Raw genomic sequence first — 19,415 nt, forward strand, 5'->3', positions numbered from 1 at the left:
AGGTACCTCCCCTCAGCCCCTCAGGCATGGGGTTGTTAACCTCATCCCAGACAGTCCCCCACTCACCAGCCATGGGAGGCTAGCTCTGTAGTTTGCCACACAGCTGAAAGTGGGCCAGGCATTATTTCTCCCTTTCTTTGACCATCTACACTGTTTCCAAGGCCTGACCTGGCAAAGGGCCAAGGATATATAGCAGTGAGGCCTAGGGAGCCCCCTTCACCCCAGTTTTCTACCATCCCCTCTGATGGATCATTCTCACTGACCCCATCCTCCTGTCTTGCTCTGAGGCTTATATGAAACCTGGAATTTCCCTGTGAAAAGAAGCCTAGGGACTGGGAAACACTTAAAAAGCCGAGCTTTGAAGAAGAGGCCTCCCCAGAACTTGGGAGACCCAGCCTGGCTCCTCCAATCTTGGCTGGCTGACAGTACTGCTTTGTTCTGGATGGTGCTGTCATTCCCCAGAAGCCTCAAGGCTGGATCCAGGGCTCCCTGGGCATATGAGCTTAGTGCTTGCACAGAACCATCTCTGGGGACAGACCTGTGGTATGGCAGCCACACACAGGAGTGCTTGCTCTAAGGGTCCCTGGGCTCTGGCAGGATGGGCTTCTAGCTTGAATGACATATTATTTGGGGGGCAACTTGAAGTACAGTTCAGCTTTGTGCTCATGGAGCATGTAGAGATGTGCTGCATGGGGCATGGCAGAGTCTGCCTATTCTCGGCTGGCACTCACTGCACACAGGAAGTTTTTCACTTCAAGATATTTAAAACGGGCATCACAGCAGAGCCTGCTGGTTGTCCCTTGATATTTGTCTTACCCTCCTTTCTTTGCCTGTCAATGGGAACACAGGAAGACAAAGTCAATTAAGACTCCATACACTTTCCAGCCTCTCACAGTGAGATGTGCCTAAACCACTAAAATCTAGCCAGTGGTGTGCAAGAGTAGGTAACAACTGCAGCTTTGGAAAACAATCCTGAATGAGAAGTGGGCCCTTCTTCCTCTCACCCTGCTAGGGATATTCTGCTTCAAGATTGCCCACCTGTTGCTCCAGGATCCGTTCACGGGATGAAAGGGTGCTTTTTTTCTGTATACCCTTGTGTACCTTTTGAATTTTGAAACATGAATGAATTGCCTATGCAAAATAGCTGAAAATAAACACAAAGCCAAATGGAAGATAAATGCTAATTTATGACAGTAATTTTGTCAGAATTTAAAGAATGGGGGAGGGTGGGACTTGGGCTGGAGGAATAAGGGAACTTCAACTTTATCTGTAACATTTTCCATGTTATAGTTAGAAAACTAGCAAATTAAAGAATAATTGTCACTTCTGGGTGGTGGGCCCATGAGGGTTTGTCATGTTATTCTTTATACAGTTCTGTGTGGTCTTATGTTTCTCAAAATAAAAATTATTACTAAAAGAGCCAGCAAGTTTTGAAGCTGAAGCTCCAACTCAGGCTTCAGGCTACTGAAACAAAGGGAACCAGCCAGACAGGACCAGGAACTCCCAGGTTGAGATGTAGGGCTGGGGGACTGGTTTTGAGCATTCATTTCTTGTCACTTTGCTGGATGAGTCATAGAGCGATCAGGCATTCCCCAGCATGAGCCCAGCCTCCCCACACATCCATTTGTCTCCTTCACCAGAGGCCCAAGAGTAGGTGGAAATAACAGTTTCCCTACTTGGCCTCTCTTTCCACCTGAATCCGGAACTCCTCATTACTGACACTTGTCCCAGGCTTATCGCAAGCAGTGGGGATAAAAGTTCTGGGTCCTTACATAGCCTTTTCTGACACCACTCAGCAAGGATATTGGGGCCTATGGAATCTAGGATCCGCACTTGGCCTTTGCCAGTGGGAGATAGGAGCAGTGGTATCTGCCTAGAGTAGAGCAGTCATTTGCTTAGGAATTTTCTGTTTGGTCTTTTGGCTAAGAAAGCAGGCGTTCTTGGGGCCTTTCTGTTTATTCCCATTGGCATTTCTAGGTTGCTGGCTGCTTCTTCTCCAATTCTGGGACACATGAGGCAAAAAGAAAACCCAGAATCTCACATCTATCATTCCTTGGGTTTCAAGGTCTCTCACTAGTCCATCTTTTCTCTGTCTTTTAGAAGATGATGATAGATAGATGATAGATAACATATATGTTACATACATTGTATTATAAATAGGTGGATATTCTATTCAGATATATAAATATCTATATATTTCTATCTCTATATCTATAAGATATCCAGGGTTTTCCATAGTAGTTAGCAGGAGAAATAGGGAAAAGTATGTCTACTTCACATTCCCAAAAGCAGAAGTTGCTTCTCTAGAAGAATTTTATTTTAACCAAGATGCTTTTAGATATGGTTATTCTTAACCCAGGACAGACACCATTTCCTTCAATCATCTTAAGGGAAGCTCCATGCTGAAGGACCTCAGGCAGTGTCTCAAGAAAGTTTTGATGTGAGGACAAAACAAGTCCTCAGTGCTCTCACTCTGCCCCAAAACCTCAATTCAGACCATGCCCTCTTGAAGCTGAATATTTCTGAGTTTCCCCAGCAAGAGAGAAAACATATCCCTGACCCAGTGCCATCTATTTGAGGGCCCAGGTGAGAAGCCAGACCTTTTCAGCTCATTCAGGGGATCCGCTTGTTGAGGCTGTTATGAGCTGTACGTGGCTGGCTTTCCCTGCTTGGAGTTTATTTTCGATTTAGGGCTTGGCCCACTGCAGGGCCTTGTCAGATAGAGTCAAAGACAGGAGTAGGCACCAAGCTAGGAAGTGGGGTCCTCTAGGCTCCTGCCTCAGCCCTGCCTCTGCTCACGTTCCAATGGATCAGGAAAGAAGGTGCTCCTGTGGTGCCCCCACTACCCTCAGACCATTCCTCATATGCTCTCCTTTCACACTTGCCCTTGACCATCTGGCCTGAACTGGTGTGAAATTCTACCTCCAGCTCTTCCACATGCCAGTTTTGGGACAAAAATGCTTACTGTCCTTCAATGTGTGTTTCTACTGTAAAGGAGTGTTCAGATGAGATTTGAGATAGATAGGCTTTAGCTGTCTGGACCACCCTGTGTGATGGTGCCTGTAGCTGGAGAATCAGTGGCTCCAGGATGGAAGAGGATAAGTATTCTGGGTTCTCAGAAGTATTAACTCCCAGTTGCCTAGTGAGACCTGCTGGATAAGCCACTCTTCCTTGGCCTTCTCCACATCCTCATGTACACACTTTAACTTCCAGAACCCCTTCCTGAATACTCTGCTTGCAGTTGAATCCTTGCTCTGAGTCTGTTTCTGAGGAAACACAAACCTAGAGACCCTAATTCTAGGGCACCCACCAGGAGTCCTCTTTCCGTGATGCTTCTCCCTTGATGGAGCCACAGCAGGACTGAGGGGAGGCAAGCCAGCTTTCCTCATACACTCAGCCTGAGGGTCAGGCCTGCAAAGCAGCCAGAGGTCTAGCATTGACAATATGACCAACCAACAATGGCTCCAGGAGCTACTTCAGAATAGAGCCCTGTGGGTTCTCTCTGCTCATAGCCACATTACAAAAGCACCCCCTTCTGTAGTCCAGCTTATTCAGGCCAGGCCTCAAGGGGAAAATCAAGGTAGAGGATGAAGAATGAGGCAAAGCAAGCCTAGTTATACCCACTAGAAAAAGCTATTTATCCCTTACGCTAGTCCACTGAAAGAAAACATGCCTTGTAGAAGGGCAGACAATAGCCATGCACTCATGTTATGTGCACATGCTATATATGTTACATGCTTCATGCTTCATATATTAAATGCTATGCATATTATGCACTGTTACACGTTACATGTATTTAGATGCTGTGCATGTTATAGGCCACATATGTGGCTGGTGTGTGTTATAGGCTATGCATGTTATATAGTGTGTGTAGCTATAGTATGCACTGTATTGTGTTAAATGCTATATGTGTTATATGTTGCATGCTACACAAATTCCATGGATAACACATATAATTTACTGCATACATGCTGTATATTTATTACATGCCACGTGTGTTATGCCCAGTTACATGCTATATGTGTGTCTGTGTGTGCATGCTAAATATTGTGTGTTGTGCATATTTTACACTATGTATTCCATTTGTATGTGTTCCACTCTATACATGTTATACACCATGTGTGTTACCTACAAGTCCTCACAGACACTGGTCGGTTGAGTCTCCCAGGAGGAGGTGCCCTCTCTAGCTCTAAGTGCCCTTTACTCCCAGCTGTGGTTGCTGCTAAAGATCCCAGGCCAGGCTCAGAGCCTCTTAGGAGGGCAGACTGTGCTACTAGCTGGCCCTGGAGAGCACACAGCCTACAGTGAGGGACCTTAGTGCTTTTTTATATCTGTGTCATATTAATGTATCATAATTTCATTATCCATTCTCCCATTGTTTAACATTCAGTTAGCGATTCATAAATAGAGTTGCTATTAAATTATTTATGTGGACATATATTTTTATTTCTCTTGGGTAAATACCAAAGAGTGGAATTTCCAGTCCATATAAAAATATATTTTAACTTTATAACAAATTTCCAGTTTTTCAAAGAATTTGAACCCCCACAGGCAGTGAATGACCATTTCTATTGCTCCACCTTTGCCAACTTTTGTTGATGTCAATCTTCAATTTCAGTCATTCCAGTAGTGGAACAGAGAGGTACAGTAGTTCATTGAATAAAATAACTTTATTTATTATAATGTTGATAAGAAGACAATTAATTCTTGGCTGGGACCACTGTCTGTGTGGAATTTAGTTTGTTCTACACATGTCAGTATAGGTTTTCCCCAAGGACTCTGGTTTCCTCCGACATCTCAAAGACATGTATGTGAAATGGACTGGTGGGTCTGCATTGTTTCAAATGAGTGAGTGTAAGTGTGTATGTATACCTGAGAGTTTGTGAGTTTGTGTGCATATGTGTATGTATGTTTATGTGTTTGTGTGTATTATTGTGTGTATATGTATCTGTATGTATGAGTGTGTTTGTAAGCATTGTGTATGCATGTGGGTGTGGGTGTGCATGTGTAAGCACATGTATGTGAATGTGTATGAGTGTACATGTGTGTGAATGAATGCATGTTTGTGCGCATGTACATTTGCATGTGTGCAAGTGTATGTAAATGTGTGTGGGTGTGTGGATATGTGTATGTGTGTAAGCACATGTTTGTGGGTGTGAGTGTGAGCAAGTATGTATGTGTGTATATGTGTGTGCCTTGCACCCTGAGCTGCTAGTACATCCTCTAGCCCCCCTGGGATCCTGGACTGGAAAGTCATTCTTACATGTTTTTATTAATTTTTCTTAAATGTATGTATAGCACACATTAATTTTGAGGTTTAATATTAGTAGTGTCATGCATCTTAATTTAGAACTCAATTTTTGTAACCAGAAATATGCCATGGGAACTTAACTCCAATATTAATTAGCCTATGGGAGAATTAATTTTGTTAGACTTTGTTTAGTTTAAAGTTATAGTCTCCAAGAGTCTATCAACGTTCAGTGAGGTCTTGCTGTATCTCATGTGATTTTTAATTTTTGTTACCCAGATAAGTAATGAAATTAAGTACCCTTTTGTATGCTTATGTGTATTTGGATATCTTTTTTTGCGAAATGTGTCATTTGCTCAATTTTTTAAAAATTGGGTTGTTTGTCTTTCTCTTACTAATTTGTAGGAATCCTTTATATAGTCTTGATAGGAGCTCTGTCAGATGCATGTATTTTGAATACCTTCTCCCAGTCTTTGGCTTGACTCCCTTAATAAATTATTTTAATGAAAAGTTCTCAGTTTTAATAAAACCTATATTAGTAATTTTTGTTTGTTTTGTGGTTAGTTTTTATGTCTTTTTTGGACATAAATGAAACTATAAATGTTACATAAGACTTCCAGGAAGCCTCCTGAAAAGAATAGGGAATGCCCTTCACTTTTCTCTATCCTGCTGCCTAGAACACAAATATGATGGTTGGTACAAAGCACTCATCTTAGACAATGAGATGATCTTGGAAATGGAAGCCACAAAATAAAAAGAGTATGAGACATCATGAGGACACCATATTGACCCTAAAACTATCTACTTTTATAACAGGATGCAGCCAGGGCCCTCACAAGAGGGATTTGTAATGGGATCCAGAACTTGGGGTATCCAGAAAATACAGGATGTCCTCACCACCACAAGTCTGAACAGGAGGATGGGATCATTGAGACTTATTTTGCATATCAGCAGTTTTGCAAATAACTGCAAAAAAGGACATTTAACATATCTATAACTTTTGACTGGTTTCATAGATATGTTAAGTATCTGTGGCCAAGCTCTGAGCCAGGGAAACAGGAGTGACTTTAACCCAGGACATAACTGGGAGGCAATTCTCCTTGGTTACAGTGCCTGCATGAGAGCTTGGAGATGGTTGGCTTCGGCACAGGAGGCCACACCCACACCGACTTACTGTGGCAGCCCAGAAAAATAGGGGAATGCTGGCAGGTGTAGCAAATTGTAGGAGGAGTCAGAAATGGAGATGCAGAGGAAGATTTGCACCAGAGTTTAAACCCAGGTGTGGCGGCAATGCAGGAGGACCATGCAGTTTTGGTGGAACCACACAGTCTTGGGGGCTAATCCCATGTTTTGGGGGATCCCTTCACCACACAACTTAGGAAGGAGGAAGCAAGATGTAGCAGTGATGCAGAGCTCTCTCTTTGCAGTTTGGAAGAATGCAGGAGATACATTGCAGGAAGGAAAGGGGTAAAGGGACTCTTGCTGGTGGGCCATGAGAAGGTGCCATGTGGGTTTGGATTAAGAACTAGAGGTAGTGGCAGAGACACAGCTGATGGTATTAGGAACCACAGGAGTCCTGCCATGTGAGCATGGATTACTGGGAAGGACCAGGGGCTACCTGAGCCACAGAATTCTATTTCTTTTCCTGAGATATGGTACTCCTGACTGGGCAAAGGCGGGGAAGAAGGACTATGTGCTTGTGGGTGCTTTAAGAGACTTAGGGATTTTAACAAAGACATTAAGTCATTACTCTAAGTCTGTATTACTTTTGAATAAATAGTTCCTTTCCTTTTCACCAAACTCTAGCATTGATAACCATAGTTCTCTGGCAGTGGGGAAGGTGAACCTAGTACCCCAGGAGAGGGACCCGGGAGAGGTGGGATCCATTCAGTATCTTGTCCCCCCTTCCCCCACAGGCCCATTCTGTAAGACTTTCAAACTTCTTTTATGTGAGAAAGAAATAAACGTCTATCTCATATAAGCCTCTATTTTTTATGACTTTGTTCCTCATAGCTGAACCCAATCATAACTGATATATAAATAAAGATCACTTAGCAGACTCACTAATTACTCTGTTACACTTCACTTTCAAAATTACTCCAAGTCAGCAGATCTTAATTTTCATTTTCCATCACAGTCAATAGTAAGCTTATGAAAGTGAAAAGAATGCCCATGATTTAGGTTGGGCCTGAGTGGGAGGCCCAGGAACCCCATTTATCAGATAAAATGCAATCTCCCCAGGGGGTGCTCCAAGGACTATCAAGGTTGTAAACTGGTGCATCAAGAATGGCAAGACATATTCCAAGTAATGAGAACCAGAGGCCTTCAACCAAGGCTACTTTACCCAGCAAGGCTCTCAATCAAGATAGAAGGCCAAATAAAAAGCTTCCAAGACAAAAGAAGCCTAAAAGAATATGCCTCCACCAAACCAGCTCTGCAAGAGATGCTAAAAGGACTGCTTTAATGAAAGGAAGGAAAAGAGAGAAAGGAACAAAGATACAAAAATGGCAATGAATAAGTATCCGTCAATAATAAACTTCAACGTAAATGGATTAAATGCTCCAATCAAAAGACATAGAATAGCTGAATGGATAACAAAGCATGACCCACACATATGCTGCCTACAAGAGACCCACCTCAGGACAAAAGACCTACACAGACTAAAAGTGAGGGGCTGGAAACAAATTTTCCAAGCAAACACAAGAAAAAAAAGCCAGGGTAGCAATACCCATATCAGATAAAATAGACTTCAAGAAAAGGACCATAAAGAGAGACCCAGAAAGTCACTTTATAATACTCAGGGGAAGAATCCACCAAGAAGACATTAACATCATAAATATATATGCACTCAACATAGGAGCACCCAAATATATAAATAAAATCTTAGAAGACTTCAAGAAAGATATTGACAGCAACACAATTATAGTAGTGGATTTTAACACCCCACTGTCAAAAATGGACAGATCTTCCAAACAAAATATCAACAAAGATACTGCGGCATTGAACAATGCCCTAGATGGAATGGACTTAACTGATATATATAGAGCCCTTCATCCCAAAGAAGCTAAGTACACATTCTTTTCAAATGCACATGGAACATTTTCAAAGATAGACCATATGATAGGACACAAAACGAGCCTCAACAAATTCAAGTAAATTGAAATCATACCAAGCATTTTCTCTGACCACAAGGGCCTGAAACTAGAAACCAACCCCAAAGGAAAAAACCCAAAACACCCAAAATCATGGAGATTGATTGGCATGCTATTAAACAATGAATGGGTCAAGAATGAAATTAGGAAATAAATAAAAAAGTTTCTGGAAACAAATGAAAATGAACTCACAACCCGACTTATGGGACACAGCGAAGGCAGTCCTGAGAGGGGAGTTCATAGTATTACAGGCCTACCTAAAAAAGATAGAAACAATTTAAACAAACAACCTAACCCTATGCCTACAAGAACTCAAAGAATAACAACAAAGACAGCCCAGAGCAAGAAGAAGGAAGGAAATAACCAAGATCAGAGCAGAATTAAATCACACAGTGACTACAAACACAATTTTAAGGATCAATAAATCCGGGACCTGGTGTTTTGAAAAGATAAACAAAATCAACAAGCCATTAAGTAGGCTCATCAAGAAGAGAGAGGACCCAAATAAACACAATCAGAAATGAAAGAGGAGACTTCTGCCAAGATGGAGGCATAGGTGGATGTGCCGTGCCTTCTCACACAACCAAGTTTAGATACAACTAAATATTAGCAACAGAAAACACAGCCAGAACACGGAAAATTGAACTTTTTGGAAGTCTGTTAACAACAAATTCTTCAGCCTGACCGGTAAGGGGCTAAACCAGCAGTTGGTGAGGGGTTGCACAGGAGGACTCGGTCAGACGGACTCAGGCACGGAATCCAGATGCGCGGAATCCAGGCGCAGGGTTGGACCTAGTGAGCGACCTCGGAGGAGACAGCGGGGAGGCGGTGCTGCGTGTTGACTGTGGTCGCCCATTTGTGTGCGAGAGGACGGGCGAGGGAGTGGGCGGTTGGACCGGGGCCTGGCCGGTCCCCACGGCCAGCGGCAGTAGAGGGCGCTGCCATTTCCCCGCTCTGACCACACCCCCACATACAGTGTCACAACCCAGTGACCTGGGAGTCCAAGGCACCGCTTCTCACACTTAAAGGGCCAGAACAGACCAAAAATGTTGCAAGAAGATCTCAAAGCCCCAGAGCCCATAGATCTAAGCGATGAAGAAATAGCAAAACTCTCAGACGCACAGTTTAAAACACTGGTCATCAGGATCCTCGCAGAACTGGTTGATTATACCGACAAATTAGACAAATATATGAAGGCGAAACTAAGTGAAATGAATGGAATTGCACAGGACACCAATAGCAATGAAAAGGAAACTGGGACTCAAATGAATGGAGTGGACCAGAAGAAAGCAAATAATGGCCAAACAGAAAAGAGTCAGGAAGCAAGAATTCAAAGAAATGAGGAGAGCCTTAGGAACCTCCAGGACATCTTTAAACGCTCCAACATCTGAATTATAGGGGTACCAGAAGGGGGAAAGGCACAGCCACCAGTGGAAAACTTATTTGAACAAATAATAAAGGAGAATTTCCCCAATCTGCCAAAGGAAATAGACTTCCAGGAAATCCAGAAAGCTCAGAGAGTCCCAAAGAAGTTGGACCCAAGAAGGAACACACCAAGGCACATCATAATTACATTAGTCAAAATTAAAACGAAGGAGAGAATCCTAGAAGCAGCAAGAGCTAAGGGGACAGTCACCTACAAAGGAGTCCCCATCAGACTGTCAGCAGATTTCTCAAAAGAGACCTTACAGGCAAGAAGGGGCTGGAAAGAGGTATTCCAAGTCATGAAATCCAAAGACCTACAACCAAGATTGCTCTATCCAGCAAAACTTTCATTTAGAATGGAAGGACAGATAAGGTGCTTCTCAGATAAGATCAAATTCAAGGAGTTCATCATCACCAAGCCCTTATTATATGAAATGTTAAAGGGACTTATCGAAGAAAAAGAAGTTAAAGAAACATGAACAGTGAAAGGACAACAAACTCACAGTTATTAACAACCACACCTAAAACGAAAGCAAACTAAAAGGACAGCTAGATCAGGAGTGGAAACATAGAAATGAAGATCTCAAGGAGGGTTAGCAACAGGGGAGTGGGAGGAGGAGAAGGGGGGAGAAGGTACAGAAAATAAGTAGCATAGACAGTAGATAGAAAATAGATGGGGGGGACAAGAATAGCATGGGAAATATAGAATCTAAAGGACTTGAGACACATGGTCATAAACTAAAGGGGGGGTAATGGTGGGGATGGGGGGATAGGGTGGAGGGGAATGAAGGGGGGAATAGAACAACTGTAACAGCATAATCAATAAAAAAATTTTAAAAAAAAGAAATGAAAGAGGAGAGATTACAACTGACACCACAGAAACAGAAGGGATTGTAAGAAATTACTATGAAGAACTGTATGCGAAGATATTTGAAAACCTAGGTGAAATGGACAAATTTCTAGAAAAATATAATCTCCCAAAGTTCAATGAAGAAGAAGCAGAAAGCCGGAACAGACCAATAACAGCAGATGAAATTGAAGCAGTAATAAAAAAAAAAAACTCCCATCACACAAAAGCCCTGGACCAAATGGTTTCACAGGAGACTTCTACAAAGCATTTAAGAAAGAGCTAACCCCTATTCTTCACAGGCTATTCCAAAAATTCCAAAATGATGAAAGAATCCCAACCTCTTTTTATGAAGCCACCATCATCCTAATTCCCAAACCAGATAAAGACACAACAAAGAAAGAAAACTTCAGGCCAATATTGCTGATGAACATAGATGCTAAAATCCTCAACAAAATATTGGCAAATCGCATCCAACAATCTATCAAAAAGATCATACACCATGACCAAGTGGGATTCATCCCAGGGACGCAAGCATGGTTCAATATTCACAAATCAGTAAATGTAATACATCCCATAAACAAAAGCAAAGACAAACATCACATGATCATATCAATAGATGTGGAAAAGTTTCTGATAAGGTAGAACACCCATTTATGATAAAAACACTCAGCAAAGTGGGAATAGAGGGAACATTCCTCAATATAATGAAGGCCATATATGAGAGACCTACAGCCAACATCATACTCAATGGGCAAAAACTAAAATCTTTTCCACTAAGATCAGGAACAAGACAAGGTTGCCCAGTTTCATCACTTCTTTTCAATATAATATTGGCAGTTTTAGCCACAGTGATCAGACAAGAAAAGGAAATAAAAGGCATCCAAATCAGAAAGGAAGAAACAAAACTGTCACTGTTTGCAGATGACATGATAGTGTACATGGAAAATCCTACAGACTCAACCCAAAATTCCTTGAAGTAATAACTGAATTTGGCAAAACAGTGGGATACAAAGTCAATATTTAGAAATCAAAGGCATTTTTGTATACTAGCAATGAAACAGCAAAAGCAGAAATCAAGAAAAAAAATCCCATTTGATATAGCAAAAAGAAAAATAAAATATCTGGGAATAAACCTAACCAAGGAGGTAAAAGACCTGTATGCAGAAAACTACACAACACTGAAGAAAGAAATCAAGGAAGACACAAACAAATGGAAACGTATACTGTGTTCATGGGTTGGAAGAATTAACATCATCAAAATGTCCATACTACCCAAAGCAATTTACAGATTCAATGCAATACCTTGGCATATTAAAGTACCAAAGGCATATTTCACAGACATAGAACAAACACTTCAAAAATTTATATGGAACCATAAATGACCCTGAATAGCAGCTGCAATTTTGAGAAAGAAGAACAAAGTAGGAGGGATCACAATACCTGATATCAAACTGTATTACAAGGCCACTGTAATCAAAACAGCCTGGTACTGGCATAAAAACAGGCACATAGACCAATGGAACAGAACAGAGAGCCCAGAAATCAACCCAACTCTCTAAGGGCAATTAATATTTGACAAAGGGGGCAGTAACATAAAATGGAGTGAAAATAGCCTCTTCAACAAATGGTGTTAGAAGAACTGGACAGCTATGGGCAAAAAAATGAAACTTGAGTACCAACTTACACCATACACCAAAATAAATTCCAGGTGGATAAAAGACTTAAATGTAAGTCATGACACCATTAAAATCCTAGAGGAGAACATAGGCAGGAAAATCTCAGGTATTTCACACAGCAACATTTTTACTGATATGTCCCCTAGAGCAAGGGACATAAAGGAAAGAATAAACAAATGAGATCTCTTCAAAATTAAAAGCTTCAGCATGGCTAAACAAAACAGTATTAAGATAAAAAGAGAACCAACTGTATGGGAAAACATATTTGCCAACGATACCTCAGACAAAGGTTTAATCTCCAAAATATACAAAGAACTCACAGGACTCCACTCTAAGAAGACAAGCAACCCAATTAAAAAATGCCCAAAGGATTTGAACAGACATTTCTCCAAGGAGGACATACAGAGTATCCAGAGACACATGAAAAGGTGCTCTGTATCACTAGCTATCAGAGAGATGCAAATTAAAACCACAGTGAAATACTACTTCACACAGGTCAGAATGGTCATCATAAACAAAGCAACAAACAACAATGTTGGAGAGGCTGTGGGGAAAAGAAAACACTAGCTCACTGTTGGTGGGATTGCAGACCGGTTCAACCACTAAAGAAAACAGTATGGAATTTCTTCAGAAAACTTGCCTTTTGACCTAGCAATTACACTGCTGGGATTATACACCAAGAGCCCTGAAACACCAATCCAAAGGAAGCTATGCATCCCAATGTTAATAGCAGCACAATTTACAATAGCCAAGTGCTTGAAGCAACATAGCTGCCCATCAGTAAATGAATGGATCCAAAAACTATGGTACATTTACACAATGAAATTCTGTGCAGCAGGAAAAAAAAAGAAGAAGCTCATACCACAGCATGGATGGAACTGGAAAGCATTATGCTAGGTGCAATAAGCCAGGTGGTGAAAGACAAATACCATATCATTTCACCTTTAACAGGGACCTAATCAACAAAATGAACAAGCAACCAAAATATAGCCAGAGACATTGAAACTGAGAACAGGCTGACAGTGACCAGAGGGAAGAGGGGAGGAGATAATGGGGGGAAAAGGGTGAAGGGTTTACAGTAACAATAATAAAGGACACATGGAGAATAACAAGGGGAGGGGTGGAAACTAATGAGCAAGGCAGGGAGGGCTGGGGTGTTGGGGAGGGATGCCAGAGGAAAGGCAGAAAACTGTTCTTGAACAATAAAATTTTAAAAATAATAATAAATTTATTTTAAAAAGATAGTGTGGGCATAATGACTAGGTAGCTCAGCTTTGCCCTCTGGTGAGAATGGACCAACAGATATAGGTTTGCAAGATACAAATAGAATGAAATATAAGCCAAAGCTGTCAGCCAGGAAAGCAAACAAAGCAGTTTATTTAGATATATATGCAATATAAGACACACAATCCCAGGCTCAGGAGCCAGGTCTCAGGTCCAGGAAGAATTATCCTGGACCATTACTCCTATGAGCCTCATTCCTCCTCTGAAATATGAGTCTATTAGAAAGAGCACCTGCCTGGCCCCAGATTACTGAGGATCAATAAAATACTAGAGTTTGAAGGGCCTTGTATGTCACTTCCAGGCAAGTTTCCAGCATCTCTGTGACACAGGCATTTAAAAGATTCTGTTCAGCTGTACAGCGTTCTGAAGGGCCCTGGGCACAGCCTTGCCATCTTCAGAGATTTGTGTTGAGCCGCCAGAGCAAGGCCCAGGCTCCCCCACCCCTAGAGGAGCCGTCTATATTGTCTTTTGGACATGGATGCCTCAGGGAATCGAGTGAAACTGTTGACCTTCTCCCTGGAAAAAGAAAACAAAATATGTGTACAGTCTCAGGGTTCACTTCTACCAAGAAGTCCACCATGAACTTAAAGTGAACATTCCTGTTCCACAGTATGTCACTTCCATTCAGGACCACAGATACCAGATATCAGCCAGTCCAAGCAGTGGGACAACCTGTTAACTAGAATATGGCAGAGAATAAACCAGTGAGTGATAAGTACTCTGAACTGGGACTACTCATGGACACCTTGGAGCCTATGTCCTAGATCCTCACCTTTAACAGGAGGCAGCTCTCTACCTTTGATGCCTGTTACAGACAGAATTGTCTTCCCCCAAAATCTGTATGTTGAAACCCTACCCCCTCAATATGTCAATATGACCACCATACTTGGACATAGGGTCTTTAAGGAGGTAATTAAGTTTAAATAAGTTCATAAAGCTGGGGAACTAATCCAATGCGACTGATGCCCCTACAAGAAGATGAAGAAACACCAGGCATGCATATACCCAAAGGAAAGGACATGTGAAGACACAGTGAGAAGGCATCCAACTATATACCAGGAGACAGGTCTCAGGAAAACCCAAACCAACCCACAACTTACCTTGGACTTTCCATCTCCAGAGCTGTGAGAAATAAATTTCTGTCATTTAAGCCACCTAATCTCTGGCATTTTGCTATGGCAGCCTGATCAGAGTGAAACAGTACCTGTATAGGCTGAGGTTCACTCCACACAGTTGGGATGGGGCTGGAAGGCGGGTGAGTGAGGTATACACAAGGTGCAGCCCCATCATACAGCTGGGCGGTCCCTCCTGCCCACTAGCCTGGAAGAATGGGATCCTTTCAGCACTGCCAGCCCAAAATCAAGCCCCTTTTCTCCAATACCCCACTCACAATATCTGTTCATGTTCTAGGACCCTTTGTCCAATTTTGCATGGATATTTAAAATTTTTTTATTTATTTATAGAGAGGAGAAGGGAGGGAGAAATAGAGGAAAAGAAACATCAGTGTGTGCTTACCTCTCATGCATGCCCTGCACTAGGGATCCAGCCAGGCATGTGCCCTGACTGGGAATTGAATTGGCAACTCTTTGGTTCACAGACCAGCACTTAATCCACTGAACCACAGCAGCCAGGGCTCTTCTCTGATTTTAAAAGGTAGATTTACTTAATAAATTTCACCCAGAAGGAGAGTAAATCCCATTATAGAAATAAATGGATAACCTATGGGAGGTGATGGAAGATGGCAGCAAGGTAGATGGGAGTTGAGTCCACTTGCTCATGTACCCAGCTGGGACACTTGGCTGGTCTTTGGAACGGGGTGAACTGAAAACAGAATCCCCCCGGATGTGGAGTTTGGAAGGCAAAAGTTGTCGAGGATGTTTAAAAACTGACAATAGGAAAATTTTGTAGGACAAGGGTAAGGTCCCTGGGGCCTGCGCTGTCACGGGAGCTTTGCAGGGAGGCAGGTCAGTGACGGTAGCTTGGTGGCTCCCTCTACTCCCAGAGCAGGTAAGTCACAGACCAGCACCAGGAGAGACCTGGACACTTAAAGTTGCTGGGGGATAAAGATATGGTAAGAGACACAGAGCTGGCTATGAACTCAGGCTGGTTCTGTGGTCCCCAGCTAGTTCTCCTAGCTGAAAAATTGAGGAATTTACCAGAGAAATTGGGGAATCAGGTGACACCTGGAAATGAGAGAAGAGATCAGCCAAGACTGGCCATGACCCAGATGGTCTCTGGACTGGTCAGAGAATTGGTCTGCATGTAAAGTCAGGCACTTGTTAGGAACTGCCAGCCAAGGGGAATTCACTCAAAAAAGGTTCTCAGCTGCTATGCAAGGACCTCTGGTGTACAGCAGCTGGGCCAGCTAAGGGGCATTATTTGCTCCCACTCAGGGCACCCCATGGATTAATCAGGGACTTGGAGAGGTAGCTGTACCCAGAGAAACTTAATTCAATAGGGGAACTAAATTACCCGGAAGGGACTTTGTGTGCACACAGCACCCAGGCCAATGGAGAGAGAGGAGGAGGGGTGCAATTTGCTCCCATTCAGTGCACCACAAGGACTGATCAAAGTGTTGCAAAACAAGGATTGTAGTCACTGGCCTGGCACAAGTGTTCTGAGTGGACAATGTGGATCACACAGCACCCTGGGGCATAGGATGGAAACTGAGCACCTGTGAATGTTGTGGCCCAGACCAAGCCCCCTTCTGTGCAGAACCACAGGAAAGAGAAAAAACAAAGACCACCCCCCCACCCACCCACCCCCACCCCCGCCTTTGCCTGCTGCATCCAGGAAGACCAGCAGAACCCACTTGGCAGGTTTAAAGTAAGCAAGAGGATTTTTGTTGCTGTATTTATTTTTTCAAGTGTAACACAATAAGACCTGAAGCCATGGGAAGATGAAAGACAGATCCAGAAAGAAGTCAGAAGGTGTATACTAATTGCTAAACTAAGTTTCACATTATTTTCATTTTATTTATTTTTTTATTTTTGTAATTGTTTATAATATTACAGTTGTCCCATTTCTTTTCTACCGTTTATTACCCTCTGGCCCTGCACACCTCCCTCCCAACAGCACTCCCCTCTCTTACTTCATGCCAGTGGGTTGTACATATAAGTTCTTTGCCTTCTCCATTTCCCATACCATTCTTAACCTTGCCTGGTCTATTTTGAACTTAACATTTTAACCTCCTTATTCCCTGTAATTATTCTCCCATTCTCCCTCCTCCCCCTCCCTGCTGATAACCCTCTATGTGATCTCCATTTCTGTTATTTTGTTCCTGTTCTAGTTGTTTGCTTAGTTTGTTGTTTTTCCTTTTGTATTTTTTAGCTTCAGTTCTTCATAATTGTGAGTTTGTTGTCATTTTACTATTCACAGTTTTTGTCCTTCTTCTCTTTCTTAGATAAGTCCCTTTAAGGTTTCATATAATAAGGGCTGAGTGATGATGAACTCCTTTAACTTGACCTTATCTGGGAAGCACTTCAACTGCCCATTTATTCTAAATGATAACTTTGCTGGATAGAGTAATCTTGGAGGTAGGTCCTTGCCTTTCATGACTTGGAGTACTTCTTTCCAGCCCCTTCTAGCCTGCAAGGTTTCTTTTGAGAAATCAGCTGATAATCTAATGGGAACTCCTTTGTAGGTAACTGTCTTCTTTTCTCTTGCTGCTTTTAAGATTCTCTCCTTATCTTTAATCTTGGTTAATGTACTTATGATGTGCCCTGATATGTTCCTACTTGAGTCCACTTCTCTGGGACCCTCTGAGCTTCCTGGACTTCCTGGAAGTCTATTTCCTTTACCAGATTGGGGAAATTCTCCTTCATTATTTTTTTAAACAAAATTTTCCATTTCTTGCTCTTACTCTTCTCCTTCTGGCACCCCAATGACTTGGATGTTGGAATGTTTAAAGTTGTCCCAGGGGTTCCTAAGCCTCTCCTTATTTTTCTGAATTTTTATTACTTCTTTCTGTTCTGTTTGAATGTTTATTTCTTCATTCTGCTCCAAATGATTGATTTGGGTCCCTGTTTCCTTACCTTCATTGTTGGTTCCCTACATATTTTTGTTTCACTTTGCATACTTTTCCTCTATTTTGCAATGATACTCAACCATTTCTGTGAGCATCCTGATTACCAGTGTTTTGAACTCTGTATCTGATAGGATGGTTATCTTTTAATCACTTAGTTTATTTTTGGAGTTTTGATCAGTTCTTCAATTTGTACTGTATTTTTTTTTGTCTCAGCACAGCTATTATATTCTAATTGCCAATCTTTGGTATTTGCCAGGGCATGGCAACCTACTTGCCTATATTGTGGTGCTGTATGTGGCAGAGGGGTCTGAGAGGGAACAATGCTGTTTGTTCAGCTCTCAGCCAGCTTTCAGTCACTTCCTTTGCTACCCACAAGCAAATTGGGCACTTTTGGTGATGATTCTCACCTGGGTGGGTTTCTGTATGTCCTAGGACCCTGTGGGTCTCTCCAATAAACATTCCTGTGAGGCTGGGAGTTTCTCCTGCCACTGCAACACCCACATGTTTTTACTGACAGAGGTTTTGAGGCTTTATTTTCTCATGCTGGAACCAAGGGTTACATGGTCTGTCTCACTCCCCACCTGTGGCTCCCGGTTTATCCACACACAAATGTGGCACTGCTAATCTGCTAGCCACTGCCTCACTTACCTGGACATGACCACCACATTGCCATGTGTCCTCTCCGCTCCAGCTGCCCATCTCTGCCCCTCCTACCAGTCTGAATGAGTGTTTCTTCTTAACTCCTTGGTTGTTGGACTTACATACAGTTCAATTTTCTACCAGGTCTGGTTGCTTTTGTTTTTAATTTGGTGTTGTACTTCTATTGATTGAGTGAGGAGGCAAAGTGTATCTACCTATGCCTCCATCTTGGCTGGAAGTCTATTATTTTTATTTACTTTGTATTTATTTTCTTATTTATCTTCTGTCTGTTCAGGTTTCCTTGATTTTTTGTTTCTTTGATTTCATTGTTTGATTTTTTTCTTTATTCTCCTTTTCATATTGCATTTTAATTTTTCTTCTTCCACTTCACTCATATTTTAATAAAATACTACCCTTGGTATTTTACATTTTATTCTTTTTATTCAGATTATATAGTTCTTACTATATTATTGTTATTCCAAATCCCACACTGCATCCTTCCCTGGTCTTAATCCATTTTGCCATCTCCTGAACTCTATAACTGTTGTGGATAACTTTATTCTTTCACACATTACATCAAGTTTCTATCCCTTACTCTCACTATATCTCACCATCTAACCTTGCATAAGCACTCTGCTTTCTAAAGCCAGCTCACAATCTTGTTCCCTCTAAAAAGAGTCTTGCCCTTTTCCACCTCTTATAAAAAGTGGCTACTTAGGTGAAATATCATCGTTATTGCTGTACTTCTCCAAAGGATCTCCTATCTGTTCTCTACTTGTTAGTACCTTAAATCCCACAGATTGCTCTCCTGCTATCTTACTCCATTTCATCTTTGCCCTGCTGTTGATTACATACAAGACAAGGTGGGAGTTGTGAACACCAGTAAACCCACTGGAAGGGAGAACCCACCAACAAAGGAGCCACAAACAGGTTAAGACCAAGTACAAGGACAAAACTAACACAAATGGAAGAAGGAGCAATCCTAGAGCATCCAGACAAGGAGATTGAGAAAATAGCACCACTGGGTCCCACAAAACTACTACCACAGAAGTTTACCCTATGAATACAGCTGACAAAGCAGAGCTTCAGGAATTGCAGAAACAAATAATAAGAG

This window comes from Artibeus jamaicensis, unplaced genomic scaffold (assembly GCF_021234435.1).
Source record: "Artibeus jamaicensis isolate MK-2021 breed Jamaican fruit bat unplaced genomic scaffold, CSHL_Jam_final contig_469, whole genome shotgun sequence".
Lineage (NCBI taxonomy): Eukaryota > Metazoa > Chordata > Mammalia > Chiroptera > Phyllostomidae > Artibeus > Artibeus jamaicensis.